At 40.0% G+C, this 21,284-nt stretch overlaps 1 protein-coding gene and 1 long non-coding RNA gene across 2 annotated transcripts in view; one reads left to right on the plus strand and one right to left on the minus strand.

Annotated features, from left to right (window-relative positions):
• Positions 1–21,284, minus strand: part of LOC105281158 — a 316,155-nt gene that overhangs the window by 69,199 nt on the left and 225,672 nt on the right. The gene's annotated exons all lie outside the window — the stretch shown is intronic.
• LOC109611080 lies at positions 284–13,347 on the plus strand. The gene is made up of 2 exons (XR_002193409.2): positions 284–822; positions 912–13,347. It is a non-coding gene; the product is annotated as an uncharacterized LOC109611080 (long non-coding RNA).

A 21,284-nucleotide genomic window follows, 5' to 3' on the forward strand; every position in this document is an offset into this window, starting at 1 on the left:
CACAGAAATGGTTCAGCCGCGGATATCGAAATCCGGATATTTGCATGCGATAATGATTCATTTCTTAATGTTAGACGACATGAATTACAAGAAAAAAGCGAACGATTACCAACGATCTGTATACGCGATTCCCGCCATGATGCGATTCGCGATTAGCCGCCGCTGCCGCGAGATCGAGATATATCGATCTGTGAGATTGCGATTCTCGAACACAGTCTTGACGGTCGCGGCGGTTAACGGAATCGTGCTCGGACGTGCCGCGTTTTCGCGCTCTCGTTAACGTGGAAAAATCGCGTTTCTACTATCGCGGAGGCTGAAATCACGCGCAAAAGTCGACGCGTGCTCCCGAGATACTCGAGTTTCCGACGCAGGTCGGTGTTAACGCGTTAAATTTCTATGCAATCGCGCTATCGAGCGTTACTAGCTAATAACGCCATATTGGGCATATCTTTTCGATTGCCCGAATTATTTCGCGTGTCGGAAACGCAACTTGGCGATGGAATTCGCTCGTTTTCAATCGGTGTATCGATTGTGTCGTGATATTTCGATTTGCGGTTGTCGGCACGCACCGCGCACGCACGGGAGCAATATTTACATCTCGCATCGCTCGCGAGTGGCCGATTCGGCGTAAAGGCGCCCATGCGCTTTTTAATGCGCTCATTAATCGCGCGCGTAAAAGCAATCGAGCGTCGCGTCATCGAGTGAACTGTGCCGCATCAACTGCCGGCAGCAATCGGTCGAGCACGCCGACGATCCGCAGCTTCGTTCGGTTGTACGACGCAGCGTCCAGTGGATGTGGCGAAGTCATTTGATTGTTCGAAGGTAAATCGTGCAAATTTCTCCAATTTTCCGCCATCTTGTCGAATGCAATAGCAAAAGCGTGTTGATGTCATTTTTTCGTTCGATTTCAGTCAGAAGAAAAGCTGAGAAGCAGAGAAAATGCGGCGTAATTTTGGAAGCTGAATCTGCGTTCTGGAAAACGTCGGAGACGGACGGCGCATGCGCAGCGACCGGTGAGTCGATCCATTTGTTACTTTTGCGTTTAATTATTGTTGATTGAATGATTGATGCATCGATTGTCGCCACTGATCGCATTGCATGAACGTTGTAATCAAGTATAATTATAAATTTTCTATAATATTAAATAATTTTGAAAAACACATAGTACATCAATATTCTGATATTTCCTGAATGCTATTTGACTAGATATATCATACTACAATCTCTAAAAGCATGAAGCATCGATCCAACATACACTGCGCTCAATACAAAATTCTTTCGTCTTCCGCGGAATATTCTCCGCAAAAGCTTTCACATAGTAAAACTTGCCGCACAGATAGCAAGAACTAAAAGCTACGACGCTGCAATTCGCGATGTGCGAAATTAACGAGGAGCAGAAGCGAGACCGCGTCGTTACAGTGTGGATCGTGAAATCGATGGAGTCGACGAGAATGCATGGCGGAGAAACGGAAAAATCGCAAGGTCTGCGATTACTGATGCAAAATCAAGATAACCTTTTTCCGATTTCAATTCCGGTCGCGTTATAGAAAGACGAAACTTTCCTAATTTCGAATTCGCGAATACGGCGCAGCCGCTGTTTATTGAAATGCGTCGAGCCATTTGCACACATTCATGGTGGCGCTCATTCCAGGCTTTTGCATAATCGACTGAAAAGATAAAAGATTATGGAGAATAATACGAAATGATATGCCTCTTATATGCCTAAAGCTATTTGTATCATGTTTTATTAATAATGGCCGTTATTTCAGGCGCGATTTCCCTTTATTCGATAAACGAAATAAACGCAAAGAGGATCTCGCGATAATCTGCGATGTGGCGGGAAAAAGGGGAGGAGAGGGAAGGAAAGGGATGGAGAGGAAGAGGAAGCGGGCTGCGTTTAATACATTTTTTTCGTACGTGCGTATTTAACTGGGCCATTCATTACGAATGGCTGGATTTAATCTGGCGCACTCTCGCCGAGAGGGACAAGGAGAGAGGAGAGCGATCCTCCTCATCCGAGGTCCGCCACGCCGATAATAAATGTCCGCGGTATAACGTACGCATTGTTGCGATAACGCGCGTGATCGGAAGTGGAAGCACGTTCCAGCATATTCGCGCAGGCACTGTGCCGATAATAATACTTCTTTGCAACGAGTTCCGCCAACCAGAGGAAACGGGATGGCGGCCCCCCGCAGCCGGAGGAAAAGTTTCCCCATAAATCTGCGATTCTAAGGCCATTGTCCATTCAGGGCCGTACACATCGTCTGCCTCTGGACACACGGTATCGCGGAGCAGCCTTTATGCCCGATGAAATATACCGCTGCCGAAAAGATAGCAGACGAAGTAACCGGTCGAAGTTTCTAAAATTCCCATTCTCATGAAGCAAGTGTTTTTTGAGACACTGCGCTTTTCTGCTTACGAAGTCGTTAAACTGGGAATGCGTGTTCAGGGATTTTGAATTTAATAAAATCTTGATAAATATAAGTCATAGAATGTTGTGAGATATTTCTTTAATTGAAGACTTTTGAGAAATAAATTTACAAAGTTTTGTTTTTCTTGCTAGCATTTCTGTAATGCTTATGTATATGATATAGAAATTTTTAGAGAGAAAGGAGAAAAATAAAATTTCGTGGAAAGTGTGAAGGGAAATATTATAAAACGATATAAAGCGTAAAGAGCAGGGAAATATCAAATTCTTCCTGATAATAAATCCTATTATGATACATATGGAACAAAATGTCAGAATTTGTCAGCGAAAGTCGGTAAACGGTAATAAAAACGCGGGAAAGATAAATGCGATTGTATTATTTATTACGAAGATCACAAATATATTCCGAGGTGGAATATATTCCGGAAGATATCATGAATTTGGGGAAATTTTCATGAAGCCGTTGGGAAGGTTTATCTTCAGGTATCTGACAACACCGTATAACTCCAGTTTTCGCGAAAGACAGATGTGAATGGGTAAGAGAGAAATTTGTGCATCACTCGCGAAGCACAGACATTTTTCCAAGGAATTTATGCTCCTCCATAATAAAAACTATACTTTGTACTTACATATTTTATATTTTATATATTATATTTTATATGTAGCTTGTGCAAATAATCGTCGTGTGGAATTAACAGCGTCGCGGATTGGTAAATTCAGAGCTTAGCTGAATAGCACACAATCGGACACAAATACCGTGTTAAAGGATTAAGTACTCCTCTACGATTCGCAATCCAGTTAATACAAAAAGTGCCGCACCTGTTCGCTTCGTTCTTTTGCCGTGGCTAAAAGCTGGGAACATCACTCGGCGGCGGGCGAAAGCTGCGTTTTGCGGCTAGTAAAATCGTCGAGCAGCCGTGCTGCGCGGCTCGGCCTTTAAAAAAAGATTTTATCTCGTTCATTGATGCGAACGCGATCGGCGGAAATGCGGCGCGCACGGCAAGGTGTGAGAAAAGTTTCGCTTTGCGTTTGGATCGTCCATCTGCACTCACGCTACACGGCAATAAAACAAAACCGGCGCATATCGTCGGCGATTCATGCGGGAAATCTGGCGTATTGGCGAACGAGCGTATTAGCGTGGTCATTCGGCCGTATCGCGAAGGAGTCGATAGCTCCGTTATTAAATCCTGTCCTGCAAGTGGTCGATAAAATATTCGCGCCCGATACAGGATATGACAGCTCTCAACCTTCGACCGCATATGTGCGCGGTTATTTTATATCTCGACCAATGTGTCAGATTGTCACCCGCACTTTCGTAATTTTATGCACCTACTTCTATGTGTGTTTCGCGTTTTCCAAATTAATTTTCTTATCTTTCAGATTTGCGCTTAGCGATTTAATAGTTCAGCGGATTTTCTAGTTTTTTTTTTATTGAAGAACGTGCTAATCTTTTTTAATGCATCCTGAAAAAAAAGTACAAAGGCTTTCAATTGCAGAATCAGATTTTCCAGGATTGCTATTTTTATTTACGTGATTTAGTATGCTATTATTCCCAACGCCTCATTTATATGCAGAACGTTTACATTGGCGAAATATTCGCGTGAGGGCAGATTGCGAGGCATTTCGACATGGCGTGATGTTTCGTTATCACAGGCAGCAGGGTTCGAAGACGCGAATCGCTTCCATTTCCGCTACGAGTGTTACTGTGTAAATCCCTCCTTTATTGTGACAGACTCGACGGTGCGCGTGATTCCATACGCAATGCATTTCTGATAGTCTGCAAGTTTGAATTACGACGGTAAGGGAACAGGATCAAGACCATTGAGATCGGATCCGTGATGCCCAAGTGTAACTAACCGCTTCTGCATCTCTTGATGCTACGACATACCTGTCCTACTCTGTACTGATTTTATATTTATCCATCTTTTGCAATTTCATGCTCTTCATGCTCCAGAATTTTTCTACATTTTTTTATTTCCCTTGCGCGCCTTCAATCTTATCCTTTTCATATTCTCATTTTGATCCATGCCTGCGTTAGGTCGTTCGTAATCATTCAGTCAATATAATATGATCAATATAAACTGAATCGCTATTATTTCATAGAAAATTTCACTTGAGAATCTATGAATAAAACGGTATAAAATTATTCTCAATGTTCTCAGCGGGAGAAAGCAATATTCTCGAACGATTTCCAAAGAAATATTCGCTCAAGCGGTATTCTCTTTATACATTTATATTTTTCTGAATATTAAACGCGTGCAAACGTTATCGTTAGATATAGGTTACCAAAGAGAAACCAAATTAAAAAGCAAAAGAGAAACAAACGTTTTAAAAATTCAATATAAGAAATAAAAGAGAAATCGATGCGAATAACGGTTTCCTATGAAAATGCATGGTTTCCAGGATATTTGCTGAATATAGAATATTTTTGTAAGATGGAAAAATTTTTGAATCCTTGAGAAAAGAATCCCAACAAGTTCTCCAAGTGCCATTCCGTTTTATTCAATTCATTCGTAATATGCGTGACAAGAGAAACTAATAGACGGTCAGAAGTAGCAAACTACGAAGTAAGCAAATAATTCAGGACGCCTTGAAGGCCAAAGTAATAACTTCAGATTTAATGACGAATCGTTAATTTTCAAAAAGCGCAATATTATTAAATAAAGAAACTACAACAACTCGAGGTATGCGACTAATGTCGTTCGTCAGGGTTCCCTGCGTGCTCGCAGTTTCGGGCACCTTTGTGCGAGATGTCGCGAACAATAAGTACGCCGAGCGGCTGCTTGAAAACTGTAACTGAGTTAAGAGAAACTCCTTAACTGAATTCCACGGTTAAATACCGACTTTCGTCTTAACCCTCGACCACGGTGTTCCTAATTAAATTAAAATTTCCGCGAAAGTCCAACGTGGTTATGGCGCCGCAACGGAGTTTATCGCTCGACGTGGCGCGCCGACATTCGCCATCTGCTGTTGGAAATCTTTTGACTGTGCTAGCCAACTGGCGTGCTTCATAAATCCGTCTTGTATTTTTTTTAGCATCATACGGAGTATGTGACGCAGTGATTTCGAGGTGCGGAAAAATTACGCAAGGCACGCGCGTCACGGAAAAACCCGCGGAGAAATTCGCAATTATTATTTATCCGCTGCTACTGTTGCAACTAAATATTGCCGAATAAACGAGAGTTTCTTGTAAATGGGACGATGATAATGCGCTATCAAGACGATTTCATCTCGGAAACGTATCGGACCGGCTTATTACCGATCCTAAACCGGTCGTTACGCTATAACGAATGAGACTCTTCTGCTCGCGACGTAGGTTTATCCTGATAGATACTTGGTGGAAGAAGCGTGAGATTTTTCGAACAGCGACAGTGGGTTGGGAGTCCAGGGAAAAGGGAAAATGGTTGAAGGGTAGTAGATTCGCAGGAGGAATCAATGGCCGATGCGGGTCACGTAGGGTGCTACAGGATTCAGTTGGTGACACGGTAGGCTTGGTGAACGATAAAGTTATACTTTCAGAATAATGGAGTCATCCTTAGGACCGTAAAGGAAGTACGCAATTCCGCAAATCGCTACGAGCGCAATGGATTCCGTTCCATCTTGTGGCCGGCATTACATTAAAATAAAACAAACGGATGGATCAATGTATCCTCCTAGTTCATAGAGGTCCGAGATAGTAAATGGAAGGAATACAGCAGGAGTGCTGTGGAAGAGCCCACGAGAAGAATTATTAATGAGCAACGATGTATATCGAGATGGCCACTGCGTGCACTTATTAGATTGAAGTGTACCATCTATCTCCTTAGTACTCGTTATTTTCCAAGAGACGTTTCTTTGTGGCGTCTTGGCAGACCATCCATTATGTCAAATGTGAAACAATCAATATTCATTCGGACCACCGCCATTTATAATACAAATCAAACGAACCATTTTTCCAGCGGATGATGTACTTGTCTGCCTCGCCTCCAATCGATCAAGCTTTCATGTTTAGTTTTTCTATTCGTACGTTCCTATTTATCTCTATCTTGATCTAGCATTATTATGTCTTGCTTATCTATACTATATTTACTAAATAATCCGGATCGCGTCTAGATAGATGAATCAAACTAAACACATATTTACGACAGCATAATATAGCTTGTTGTATATTAATTTTAGAGCAGAGTTGACAAAAAGCAAAAAACAAAATTCTCTAAAACATCATTACAATATCTATATTGTCTAGACGTGACTTGGATTACTTAGTTAATTATCTAATTAAGTAGTATTGTTCATATTTGTACTTTTCCTTTCAATGTTTCTGATTGAATTATTTCTATTAATAATCTCCATTTATTCCTCGCAATTGAGTTGTATTTTAATTGTACCTATATTGGCAATCATCAATTAATAAATGGTAAATATTACGAACTGATAAATACCATGAATAAAATTGCGTGAAGTTTATTTGATGATAACCGTTACATCTTCGATAGCTGAACAATGCAATATTGAAAGCCGATCTTTAATGTCGCTCGGAAACTTCGTACTTTCACAGATATCGATTTTTTCACAAGAAGTATTTAAATGCCTTTTACAGTTCGTTACATCTCCTAAAAGAGGATTATCGTCCGCTTTTGTAAATTATTTCCGCGATCTGTTGCAATTAATTTTGATTTGATTATCGAGAAAACAACGGAAAATAAGCGCAGAAGGGAGTTAGACAAAGGATGCGAACGACGGGAGGAGGTCCAAGAGTCATTGCACGGCTACCATGGAGAAAAACAATTTTACTTTTCCTATTAGTAAACTCTTCAAGAGGTACAAAGCCCGCGAGCAGTCCCAAGTAAAGCGATGAAGAAAGCGCGCCGACGCGAGCAAGAAAAAAGAAAGCGCAAGTACACAGGAGGTTGCGAGTAGGTGTAAAGCGGGGTTGAAAAAGCGACGGCGTTGGAGGGGAAGACAAATTTTATTACCGCATTTGTAAGCAGGGCGTATCGCTCTTGCGAATTCGCCCAATAATACGGAACGATTTGTTTTTCGACGCCGTGAGTAGCGTCTAAGGAAGGCAGCGGAGTGCAGCGTGAGAAATAGAATGCATATCGATCAAGCGGAATGAGCGTCTTTGGGAAGAGAACATGGGTCCGCGCGGTGTTAACTTGTACGAACGATTAATCTTGTCGCACGCTGCCGCGACATCGATATGCATCAGGCAGAGAATTTATATCAAACAGGCCCGCGCGCACAGACTGGATATCTCTGATCAAACGCACTTGTATTTAATCACCATCTGCATGGATGGTCAAGGGAATTATAACGTTGCGCGCAATTCCACTTGACGCCGGTATCAGATATTTAATGAGAAATAATATATGCAGCTCAAATAGAATTTTTGAGAAACTTTTATTTAATTCCAATCTAAACAAACTTTGTCACGGAGAATTCGCGAATGCAAAATATTCAAGTGTGTGTATATCGCATATAAAATAGATAAGCTATATCAATAAAATATACATTGGAAGAAGATAATGATTAGTAGCATTTTGAAGGAAGTCAATAAAATTTATTCTGACTGACGCACTGACTCTTAACACGACGTTATTAATACGAAAAGACACACGTTTCGCTTTATTACTTATTATTGCGCACTGCAGCTGTGCTCCACTGAGCATGTTTGTTTCACCAACTATTTGTCCTCCGTGTTACGTCAGGAATGGAGTGTAAAGTTGCAGACGTTTGGCGCATACAAATGCAGCAGCGTATTTTCCACGAATGCGCCCATAACACGTCCTCGACACACGCTGCACTTGATGTTTCCACGGAATAACGAAAGTGCGCGCATTTCACCGATGCGTCTCGTGCACATCGTCGAGTACTCGTTTCATCGCCGATTTCGCGCACACCAATGAAACAGCATTGCAGCCTCCTGAAGGTCTGCCCTCACGCGTCCTCTCTCGAGCACCACGATTTTCGGCGATCTCCCGGAACCCCGGAAGCTCCGGGTCCCTTATCCCGTCGTGATGTATACCGCGATCCGTGAAAGTTTCATGCACCATTGGGCGAGAACGGAGGAGTGCGGGGAAAAACGATGAGCGCGTATTTGTTTCCGGGCCCGGGCGAGAGACGTGAATTATTTGGTCGAGGTTGTAGGTCGTTGAGTTAGGTCGTGAGTAGGATTTTCTCCATCTTTTCGAGGCATTGTCCCCGGTGTGAGGGGTGCATCTGCAGTGCAATCACATTAGGTGCATCCCTTCGCTTGGACCGCGAGCGCGAGCCGAGCGTTCGCTCCTTTTCCCACGTGTCTACCCTCGGAGCACGTGTCGATTGCGAAAGACAGCGGGGTATCCATTTTCTGCAGGCCGCAACATCCGCGGTGAGACTCTTTCGTCCCGAGGAACGAAACGAAATGAAACGAAACGAAACCGCCAGTCGTAGCCGTGACAATACGGTACACTTCGACAAGGACGACGTCGTAAAAGCGCACAATGGGACGGCTGATTGGCTACTCGAACGGAAATACGCGCTTGGAAAAACGTCCCCGGGAAAATGATAAGACCATATCGGTCGCGTAATGCCGCCCGAGACGGGAAGATTTGCGCCGGAGATATTGTTATCGCGACGGCTATGATGGGACGACCGTCGCGATGCAGGGGGTGAAAGAAAACGCACCCCGCCGTCTTCTCGTTTCCATTTTAAATCTTAACTAGAGACACCTATCTGTATCTCCTGAATATTTCAATGCGCTCCTGCACATTGTAAATTTTAATTCATTTCATCGATCTGCTGTTGACAAATTCTCTCTATCTTTTTCTCTTTTAATACACGCTATAACTTGCGATTTAAATAAAAGTTGTACATTTGTTTAATTAAATTAAAAAACATTTGTTTAATTAAAGTTGTCATTCGTTCGATTGATTATTTGCGTATTTACGCGCTTCGTATTTTTGCGCTATAATTTACGTTATACGTGCGCGAGCAAGCTGAAAGAAGCGAAAATACACAAGAACAATATATCATTAATCGCAACAGTTGAAAGAAGAACAGTTACACAATATGTAATCGCGAATGGTCTACACTTCTCGATGTGCAATTACATGAAGTGCGAAGGAAGTCACGAAGAGTTTCGACGGAAAAGAGTACCTTCCGTATTCCGGAACTCCTTCGTTTCGATCCTTTTCGAGAATGCTCTCCTCGTTACGTGCGAAAGGTACCTCTCGAAAGGGTAAGAGAGCCAGTGCCGTCAGCATTTTCAGACACTCAGACTCCGTTACTCGAGTAAGGTTTCTCTTCTCGTGCGCGTGTCCCCCTATTTTTCTCCGTCTCGCACCGTCGTACCGCCTCATTGCGATCAGCTTCACTACCACCTTCGTGATCACGGTGGGAGGGCAAACAACCCATGATGGTGATTGCGTTCTCCGCATAGAAGTGATATGCCCTTAACTATGTATTTAGTGCGAAAAGGTCGCTAAATATCGCTTGGATTTTCTGGACATTCTTCCTCGATTCTGTTATTTGTATAATTCATTGTATAGATTGATTTCGGATGTTATTGCACAACAAAAGAATAAGAATCTAACGAACTATTGAATAATTACAGCTCCATCAAAATAACTGTTACTTTTAAAGAGCTTATTACAATTTGTAGTCAAGAGAATTAACTCTCAAGAAAAATAAATGGTTTTTTACTAGAAAAGCCGAAAAAAGAAATATATTACCTACCAGAGAGAAGAGAGAAGAGTGCACTTCCGGATCAATGTGTAAATATATTGTGTAGAGAGTGAAGCGGAAACAGTATTGCACATTTGGCAGCAGGGATTTATCGCTTGAGAGATTTGCCGATTATAAAATTGCTTCATTCAAAAAAAGAAAGAAAAAAGAAATAAAACGAGGCATATCTACCCGTTATATTTCCCAACGATCCACTCAAGACTTCATGGCGAAATGAGGGTTTCTGCAGGAACTGCAATCCCCTCTCTTTCTCGTTAAACGCGCTTCCATCCAAAGTCGGTTTAAATAATTTAGCGTTCATTCCCCTTGAATGAAGTTCGATCAAGTTGCGAGCTGTAAAGCTCTTTAACGCTCCGAAGTTCCACTCCCCATATATCCGTCATCACCATGGAAAGTCGACGCGTCATGACGGCCGCCGTGGGCCCCCGATCGATTCTTTTAATGCACTTTGTCCGACTTAAGGAGCAACGTCCCTTCCGCCAATCGCGCGTCGAACGCTGCATTAAAGTCGTATTAAACGAGCCGAGTTTTCGTCACGCGTAATAAAATTGCACCACGCTCATCCGGTAGCTGCGAAATTCTTTGTGACTTAATTAAAGTTCCACCGAACGCGCGCGCGATCGTTCCACCGGGAACAGTTCACAATGAGTCCTCGTCGTTGCCTTCATTATTTCCTTCGACGACTGGCCTTTGTGAGCGAAATAAAGCTCGATCTGCTTCCCTTTGCCAACCGCGTACTATCATCAAGGCTCGCGTCTCGTGGAATGCCGTGACGCAAAAGGCTCTCCGTCGTGGCGTCACTAGCCAGCTAGAAGGGGGCTAATGGGTTGACGAAGTTTTCATTAATGTCGTAGATCGTATCGTGAGAAACACGGGGTTTAGTGGCGAGGAAAGTTCACGCCAGCGTCTCACACACCAGCCACCAGCGTGCGTTTCTGATAGAAGATTTTCCGTTACGTGAAAACGTGACCCGGGGATGGCGGTGACTCGGGAAAGGAGGTTTGCCGTGCATACCAAAACCGTATTCGACGTAATTACGACACCCTGCATAATTCCCATCCTGCGAAACAAGTACGAAAAAGGGACACCTCGCGCGATATCGCACACGAACGCGTGCAATCTGCAATCCTCGCCGCGTGATAATGCAAAACGGCAGGACATTACCCCTTACGACGTGTCTGGGCTGAAACGCAGCGGGTTTCTATGCAAATAGCGCGATTTTCGTGCCGCGGCGAGGGAAAGATTTTTCGCGGCATTATCATAATGCAATTTTTCGTAACAAAGCTAACGTCTCCGTATGCGCGCGCGCGCACCGTGAAACAAGAAGACGTTATTCTCCATCCGCCCTTTCCGCGAACAGCCCGCGCAATTTGCCAGCCACGCAAAATATGAAGGGACACATTGGTTCGCCTCTCTCGGGGTGTCTTATGAATTACAAATTCATTTAACGGCATTACTCCGTCCCTTTACTCGGTAGGATTGCGTCGCCCGCGCTCGTAAACACGGTGACACCGGGCTCGTATATTATCCGTCCACCCCCTTCAGCAAACCTCCGGCACCACTGTCGTGTTGCAGTACACGAAGCCGTACCATTTGTTCGTGCATTTTTCCTTTCCTCTCGGCGCGCCTGGATCGGGACGTTAAGCGCGATCGCAAGTCGTAAAAATCTCATGACGCGGTGTTGCGCAGAAAACTTGTAGCCACACCTGAAACGTCAAACTTTACTCGATGTACGTTTTTTTTCTTTTTCTTTTCTTCTTTACATGAATGCCTCGTTGACGCGAACGAGACAAGAACTCGACGACAAGAACCGCAATAAAGGGCGGAATTTGATCGCGGCAGCGCGACCATGCAAAAGACTAAATAACAGACTTTGACATCCGAAGAAATGGAACGTGATTTTTTCTGATTTGATCTATTAATTTACATGTACTTCAACGATGTTGAAATTTCATTCGACACGATTTGATCTATTAATTTACACGTACTTCAATGATGTTGAAATTCCATTCGACACGATTTGAAAACGTTCATTCGCCGTTCAGCTTCCTCGCGTTAAAAAAAGTAAACTCGCAGACAATCGCAGACAATCTCGAACCAGCAGATCAATTTCGCGGAGAACAAAACAATATCGGAACTTGTCTAATATCTCAAGTTCTCCCAGGCGCAATAAATCTACCCTTTCCTGCGTCTTTCGTATTTCCTTCGTTCTAGCACATAAACAAGCCATTTATTCGTTTCTTCGTTGCAGCGTGTTACAGCCTCCGCCTCGTTCGAACGAGGACGTTAAATGATCGCGAGTCGTAAAGCTCGGTTCCTTTGGCCGACTTTTCGCGTTTTCACCACCGTGTTTTTCCACCAGGAAAATTTCCATGCGCGAGCAGACGCATGGGAAATCGGGCGTACCGCATTAAATTCATGCTGATACTTCCGCTTTGAACGTCCGAACGCTTCGTAATTTTGACATGAATAACGGTATCGCGCTTTCATCATTACACTCTGATTACTTGTATCGCGGAACGTAATCCTACGTACTATGCGTATGTTTCACGTCGAAAATATTACGGAATATGTATGTTTAACGAAACTCACGTGAAACTGGCGTGAAATTCGCGCTAATGCTTCTTGTTTCACGCGTATTAATTTACATGAGCTTACGCGGCTTGCTTGTACTTCGTAATAATGCATGTGTTTACAGTAAATTTCGTAGTTGCATTACTCGTTGGGATCTGAAAAATAGACGGATGGATACGGTGTTAGAATAAAATAGCACAATGGAGAACTTTAACTTCACAAATTGTTAATCTAATATACTGAAACGTTCCCGTCATACCTTCAATACAAAAATGTGTAATTTTCTGTATAATTCTCAACGTGTTGACGCTTGTTGGTGTATACGTATGCTCGAATTGATATTCATATTGCAAACAGAAACGGGAATCGACTAGCTGTGTGGAGAACTGAAAACGTAATATGTAGTAATATTATTACAAAAACTATGATATCTTTATTGGTAATAAAATATATGAATGATAAATTGATAAGAGATCCAAACATAAATATAATAAAAAATTAAATGAAGGAAAATGCAATTAGCAATAGCAAAGCTGAAAATATTTTATGTTGTAAATTAAATAACAATTAATTATAGTAATTACTGACATATTAGATTTATTAGGAATAAAAGGAATAAATAATCGTATAGATGAGAAGATACTCAAATGTATATTTTCATAGAAATAAAAAAGTAAAAGTATATTTTACGTAGAAGTGATATCACTAACATTTACCACTTTTTAAAAATAGTTGATTCGAATAAAGATTATGGTAAAAGTGTGATCTTTTCTAACTTCTTGCTTTAGTCTAGACTGCACATCAACTATAGCCAAGACAAACTGCGATGTAAGCTCTTCGGATAGACCACGGGTAGTCCTAAGGGAATCTTTATTTATAGTGCCCTTCAGCGGGGCAAATGAGGCAATTAACACAAAGTGACACTAACTTTGATTTCCCATTTACGAATTCCCAGGTACAGAACAACATTTAACGTAAAACTGGGCTAATTTAAGAAGATGCAAACGATAGTTTCTATCGTAAATACATGCAAAGATGGTGATAAATTAAGATAATCGTTTCAATTTTAAGGGTTTTTAAGTAAATTCTCACGGCGAAAATACAAAAATAATAACTGATTCTAAAACTTAATATTGAAATAGGGGGTCTACCGCACTTCAAAAAAGTGTACACCTATTGCCGAAAACGGTAATAAGTTCCGCATTTCTGCAGGTATTACCTTTGTTTCCTATATTGCCCAAATATTGCTTTTATTACCATTATTAATTAAGTATTACCGTTACATTGCCGTTATTGCTAAATATTGTGCATATATTTCCTTATTTCTGAAGCTATTGCTTTCTATTTTCAAGAAAAAGGGAGTTAGAAGAGTATGAAAATCTGCATTTTAAATATGAAAGAATCAAAATTAAAAAATTTATTAGTCCTTAGAATGGAGCAAACATAAAATAACATAAAATAAAATATTATAATAACATATATAATAACATAACATATTTTATGTTAAAGAAATAATATTTCTTTTATAATAACAAACCAAAATTTTTTACATTAAATATTAATATTTAATGTAAAACACATAACATAAAATAAAATATTATAATAACATATATAATAACATAAAATATGTTATGTTATTATATATGTTATTATAATATTTTATTTTATGTTATTTTGTGTTTGCTCCATTCTAAGGACTAATAAATTTTTTAATTTTGATTCTTTCATATTTAAAATGCAGATTTTCATACTCTTCTAACTCCCTTTTTCTTGAAAATAGAAAGCAATAGCTTCAGAAATAAGGAAATATATGCACAATATTTAGCAATAACGGCAATGTAACGGTAATACTTAATTAATAATGGTAATAAAAGCAATATTTGGGCAATATAGGAAACAAAGGTAATAATTGCAGAAATGTGCCAGTCGCGACAGAATGTGTCGTAGAATCCTGAATCTTTTGTAGGAATCAAGTTTTATGTATACATTCATGGAGATCACCTTTTTTACTGTGACAGTTATACTATATATACTATAAAGTAAACTATGGTTAAATATTAAATATTAAAATAATATCTGATTATTTACCCATTTTGACAAGAGAGAACATCAAACTCTTACTAGAACTGAACTGAACTCACTTATTTGAACTCAATTTATCAAGAAATTATTAAGCACAGTTGCGAACTGTAGTAAGCACAGAAATGATAGTGAGGATATTTGCGCGCCGGCTCGTGCTTGTTTAGCTATTTCTGTTGTATTGCTTATTTATTTCCTGTTTATTTCCTCTATTGCTGCTTTATTATACACTATTATTTTTTATTTCCGTCTATTGCCTACTATTGCTTTTTTGCCCAATATTGCCGCTTATTTCCCAATATTGTGTAGTTATTTCCTTGTTATTGTTATGTATTGCTCAAAATTTGTACACCTATTGCCGAGTGCGGTAGACCTCCTGTATTGAAACGACTAAATTGGTCACTGACCAACAAGTATCTCAACATCAATAATTTATAAAACACATTTTTATATATTTTAAATAAATATTAACAATATTATTCACAAAAGTAATGATACATTCTTTTTATCGTTAAATATTTCTTGGAATTGGTCTTTTCGCAACTTCGATCATTTCAAGATTAGAGTAGTAATTTAATTAGTTTAATATAGTATATTCCTCCAATATTGAAATAAAATACGCAAATTTGCATGAAGCTTGCAATTAAAATAAAGAGAAAAAGTAATTGTTAACGAATAGTAACGAGAAACAGCGTGTTAAATTGTGAAAAAGAACTATGCGGAAAATTTATGAGGGTCTTCCACAAATAGAACTCTTTTAGATAAACAATATTACGAAGTTGGTAAGAAGAATAATACCAAAATAATGTTGGACGGCAAAAAGACTTTCAAGGAACTCATTTCAGTTTTACATACATCTGCTGCAAAATTATGCAACGAAGAGATTTCTTTTTGACATATTTTTCCTGACGGTACATCTTACAATTTTTATTAATTCGGATATTAATTCTAGGATACTACTACAATAATTACAAGAGCGCACCTAATCTATCAAAATATGTAAAAATTTCACTGTAATTTGTAGTGCATTTTGATTAATGTTGTACAATAAAATGAGATCAGACATTTAGAGAACAAACGGAACGAAGGGTAGTAGAAAGAAGTAAGAATAAAACGGCAATTTAATGGACGGAATATCACGTGTACAAGACACACAGATTAATTTAGAATGTAAATTACCGTCAATGTAAGACTGCCGTGAAAAAATCTTTTGCGTAAGCGTATTACCCACCCTCACGTTCATCCGCTTCCGCGAGCTTCCGCATTTCATTTGCTTCGCTTTACGTTCGTAAGATAGAGAAATCTACGATGACACAAAATGCACTTTGGAAGAGGAACGAAGTTTCTTGCGCAATTTATTTTTCAAACGTAATAACGTTGTGCAATGGTAATAAGAAGCGAGGTCAAAGAAGACGCGCAAATTATTTTACGACAAGGGATTAAGTGTTTCTCTTTACAACGAAAAGCACCAGCGGATATTATTACTTATTCTAAAAACTTGCTTTTTGAAGAAAGTCACTTGAAAGTAAAGCTGCGTGTTATTAGAATGTCTTTTCTTAGATAAAGATTAGAAAAAGATGATAGAAATTTGCGGACCAATGCGAACTAATTAAAAAAATACTTTATTCAAAAAACGTGATACTGCAGATTAGCGTCCTCTCAAGTCATTCTTCTCTCATGACTTTAAATTAGAATTCAAGATTTGTTTTCCAGAATCTTTTTCGACAAACGTATGTAAATGCAGGAAAGGATCGTACATACAAATATTTTAATTTTCGCGGCTTTAAATTCACGTTACGTCGTTCGAACAATTTTGGTGTAGGTTGCTTCTTTTTCCTGCTCTCTCCACTACTAGTAAATATCATTGATTAAACATTATTCACACGAATAAATTTTCAAATTACCTTGTTCGAGCGAACGCCAGTAATTAATTTCCGTTTCTTCGTGATCGCATACCGAAGATTCCTTCCGCCCCGTTACGCTGATGATGCATCGAGAGGGCTCAACCCAGAAGATAGAAAGGAAGAGCGAGAGAAAGTGGTGAAAGAGAGAGAACCGGGCGTCACGAAAGTGGAGAAAATTCTCGGTAGCAAAATAATATTTTCTTTGAAATTGACTGCATCACCAGGGGTCGGCTTTTCCCAGATGACAATTTTTTTCCTTCCTTCGCGATATCTTGAGGCGAAGCGAATACGATATTAATCACGGTTCAATGGCACGAACGTCTGAAATGCCCGCGTCGAGAAACGCCGAGCCAATCGGGCTGAAAGCATCCTCTCTGGACGAGATGGTTCCCACTGGTCCTTGTCGTCCGGCGATGCGTGCACGCTAAAGTGGATATTACGCGCGCATCCGCGTGGAGCACGCACATGATTTCGAGCTATGCGTGTTACGTGCATACGTATGGATACGTATATGTGTACATCTGTATATGTGTGTGCATGTTATCCGGACACGTCGCATCTATACGTGGATAAATTCCGTGAGACGTAATTCTATGATCAAGATCTGACGGCAGCTGCGATTCATTCATTTGTTTAAATGTTCGGAAAAACGCACAAACGCGCCCATTTATGTGATCAACTGATCAATTATACCGTATTGTCGAGAGTACACACACCAATTACCACATCATCACATCGACGTTGTTACATTATTTACACTATCACGGATTGCCGCTGGATAATTGCCGTGTGAACATGTACACTACTGGTATTGATCAATAAAAGTAATGGTCCATGAAACTGGACGCACACCAGCACAGTGAAACAATATAGAACAAAATGTTTTTGTTTTATCGTATTTCAGATTGCCTTTTTTCTGCATTTCAACAACCGACGTAAAATACAAAAGCATAATTGCAAAACATAAAACGCTACTGACCAAGTTAAATTAAAAAAGTAAAACCCTTTTAAAGCAATAAAATATAATCGGGTATATTTAATAAAAACTGTCCTGAAGAATAATCGCAATATCACATCTAGCTGAGAAGCAAAAATGTTTCACAATATTATCGGATGTTTAACGAAACGTTTAACAGAAAATTGCAGTTTTATTGTAGGCGAACTATTCGGCTGGAAATACAGAACAAATGCAAACAAAAGATTCTTACGTTTCAACAGAAACGTTACAATCTAAAATAAAAGCGTTCTCGTATTAAACAGTTTCGTATACTATAAGCGAGCAAACATAGGCGAACAAATATGAAGATCAAAACCTGCAACATATAGCGGGAGTGAGATAATTAACGAAGCGACGTGAATATTATTATTCGTGCAAATAGGAACCGCGCAAACTAACGTTTCGCAAAATATATGATGTACAAATATGCGACAGCGGAGTCAAAACGTGTGAGTGCATAATGAGAAAACATATACAAGTTCGTCTTCGTCGACGCATGAGTATCGCTCGTGAAACAGAAATATTGGCATATTGCGGGCAATTGCGACAATGCGCGCGCGCGTGCGTGGACAAACAGATCAAAAGGCCGGACGACGTAATGAGGATAATGATCTGCACCGCGCTCGTCGAGTGCGGAAAAAGGTGGTGGCCGGCGCTCAGGAAGATCCCTGGCAGTACAGATAATAAATTGGTCTGTTAGGGGTGATCCCCTCGTTTGCGGCGTCGCGTGTGTATCTCGGAGGAAGGCGCGACCGAGCGCATATTTCAACTTGTTCCCTGGTTGTGTTATGACAGTCTGAGTAATGGGTGGAGGAGTACGACGTGGCCGCGGCACCTCCGGCTTCTCTTCAGCGATAATAAAGCCTGGCATTCCCCGGGCAATAAAGATCCGCCATGCAAATTTGCCCGCATATTTTTCTATAATGGTATATTGCGCCTGCCGCCTGCTACACGCCAGCCGCACTCCCCGGGGACTCGATGAATTAATCCCCCAGGGAATGGACGCCCGGAGAGCGCGCGATGAGGGTGCTGAAGTCGTTTGTGTTCCCGATATCTTCCGCGCGCAAGGAGTGCCCGCAAAAGCAACGGCACACGTCATACGTGCGGTGTTTAGATGTATATCGTTTTATTATTGATCGTAGTAATTGTTGATCGTTCAATTCATTTTAGACCGATCGATGAAGCGTAAAAGAAAAAGGAAATAATTCGTTAGAGAATTTAAAATTCTCAATCAAACGATGTAACATTTAAACATTAATTCATGAATATTGATGTAGCGATAATCAAAGATAGCTTTATCTTACGATTGACATTGAATACGGTTCAAGATATACACCAAGACATGCCTCAGGATCGATAGTCTTGTACCTGGGAATGATAAATGGCTTGTTTGAGAGACTATATAGAATGATCTAGTGCGCGTTACGAATAGAATGCCCCCTGTCCGATTTAACGTTGCACGTTACGCTTTACGAAACATCTTATTAATCGTTAACATGGTGACATGGCTAACCACTCTGCTCAGAACCACCTAAACACGAAGAGCTTTCACGAGCGAAGTTGAGGGTCGGAAGTGCCCGATTTTACGCGAAATAGCCATTCACAGTTCAGACTAGACGAGTAATTTATCATGCAAAGACTGATCCGTCGTCTGTCTTCCGACCTAAATCACGAAATAATTTTAAAATCGATAAATGGTACCACAAATTAAGTATTTTTCAGAGAAGATGGAAAGTCGCTCTTATCATTTTTGTTTATTTCAATGCATGTGTATGTGTGTGTGATATCTGAATAAAATGGTTCCTCATTAATTCAATATTGTACATATTTTTGCGTAGGAACAGAATGAAAATTTTAATTATTATTTAATTACCACATTTAATTAATATTTAATTAATGGACGTGTATCAATTGCGCGATGAGATTATAAAATTGGTTAATATTACTATTCACATTCATTATTATTTCATACAATCATAAAATTATTAGCATGCAGTCGTCCGCATGGGACACGAACGCAGAACTGATATAAATGAGAAAACACGTGTATCACGAAGCGAACAAGGCAAACCGTATAATTAATAATAATCGGGTGCAACGATGAAAAAAAAGAAAGTACGATAACGAGCATTCGTTATCTGGGTGAAGCATAACGTCTGCACGGAGTCGCAAGGTCGAATATGCGAGTGCACGAAGTCCCTTGCCACTGCAATTTATCAGGCAGTTTGACGTGTCTATTAACCTCTCTCCTCCCCGGTAGACCCTAATTTCCGATAGCAGTGCACGGCCTTTCCCTGACATTCACCCAGCCTTCTGATAGCCTCTCCTCGCTTTTTCACCCCTCGGTAGGTAACGTCGGCAGCCCTTCCGCTGCCGCTGAGAAATCCTCTCGTGCCTTCTTAATAACCACTTTTCTTATCATTGTGTTGTGCAAACAAACGCCATGGTGACGCCCGCAAGAATTGCCTGCTTTTCTTTAACGTTTTTGCTGCTTTTCTTTGCTTAATATGCTTCTTTTTCCTTTTTCTTTTTCCTTCGCGTGAACTGATCGTATTGTTTAAACTCAGTGCTATAAAATATGGATGCAATTATTTGAAATATTTAATTGTAAACAGAACTGCTCTTATGCCATCTCGTTCAAATGTGAACATCAAATTAATATCGTTGAATATATTGCGGAGATATTTGATCGATCCGTGTCGATCCTTTTAGCAAAATTCAAACGCAAAATTCTGTACTAAGAATTAATGCAACGTTTTGCATTACGAGAAGATTCGTGTGGATTTTTTCTAAGGTTTAGACACAAACCTTTGTAATATTAATGTTTAATATAAAGTTTTGCGTTTGCATTTTATTAAAAAGATCGGAGTTTCCAATTGATCCAATATATTAATGTTCAATATTTCAGTCTTTAAAACCAAAACTGAAAAGCAAAGAGTAATATGACAAAGATATGTTTTTAACAAAGTAAAATAGAATTTGTAACAATCATTGTAATGTTATTCATTAGCGTTCAGTTTTGTCATGTTACTTTGGTTATTGTTCATCAAGATTCCTCATGTGATTTCATCTTGTCTGTAAGTTTTCAAGTAATGAAAAGAAAAGCGTAAAAGTTAAGAACTTCCGAGAAGTTTTGTAATGAATTTCATGAATGCGCCAGTATGTTTGTACGAATAGCGTTCGACGCGCAAATATATTCAAATCATTCTACGTTTTCTTCTTTTTCATGTCGCATTTCCAAGCTCGAAATAACATTATGGATCGCCTGCTCACGTCATCCGTTTCTTATTCGCGGCCGGAATACTACGTTGAATCGAGATTCAGGACTCGCCCTATGTGTAGAAAGCATTCATCTAGCGCGGTTTATCGATCGACCTTTCTCCCTCAAGAATTCATTGTTATAAGATTGAAGTTGAAATAAACTCGTAATTATGGACGGAGGCCGTAAAAGTCGATGTGTTCTCTTCACGATATAAAAATAATTGAATTAACTACATCATCTTGTATGGTTTTAGTCATTAGTGATTACCTCTTCGAAATTTCACTGTCATTTTATCTGCCACAAAATTTCACAATATAATAAATTAAATTATCC

The sequence above is a fragment of the Ooceraea biroi genome, chromosome 5 (genome assembly GCF_003672135.1).
Source record: "Ooceraea biroi isolate clonal line C1 chromosome 5, Obir_v5.4, whole genome shotgun sequence".
NCBI lineage: Eukaryota > Metazoa > Arthropoda > Insecta > Hymenoptera > Formicidae > Ooceraea > Ooceraea biroi.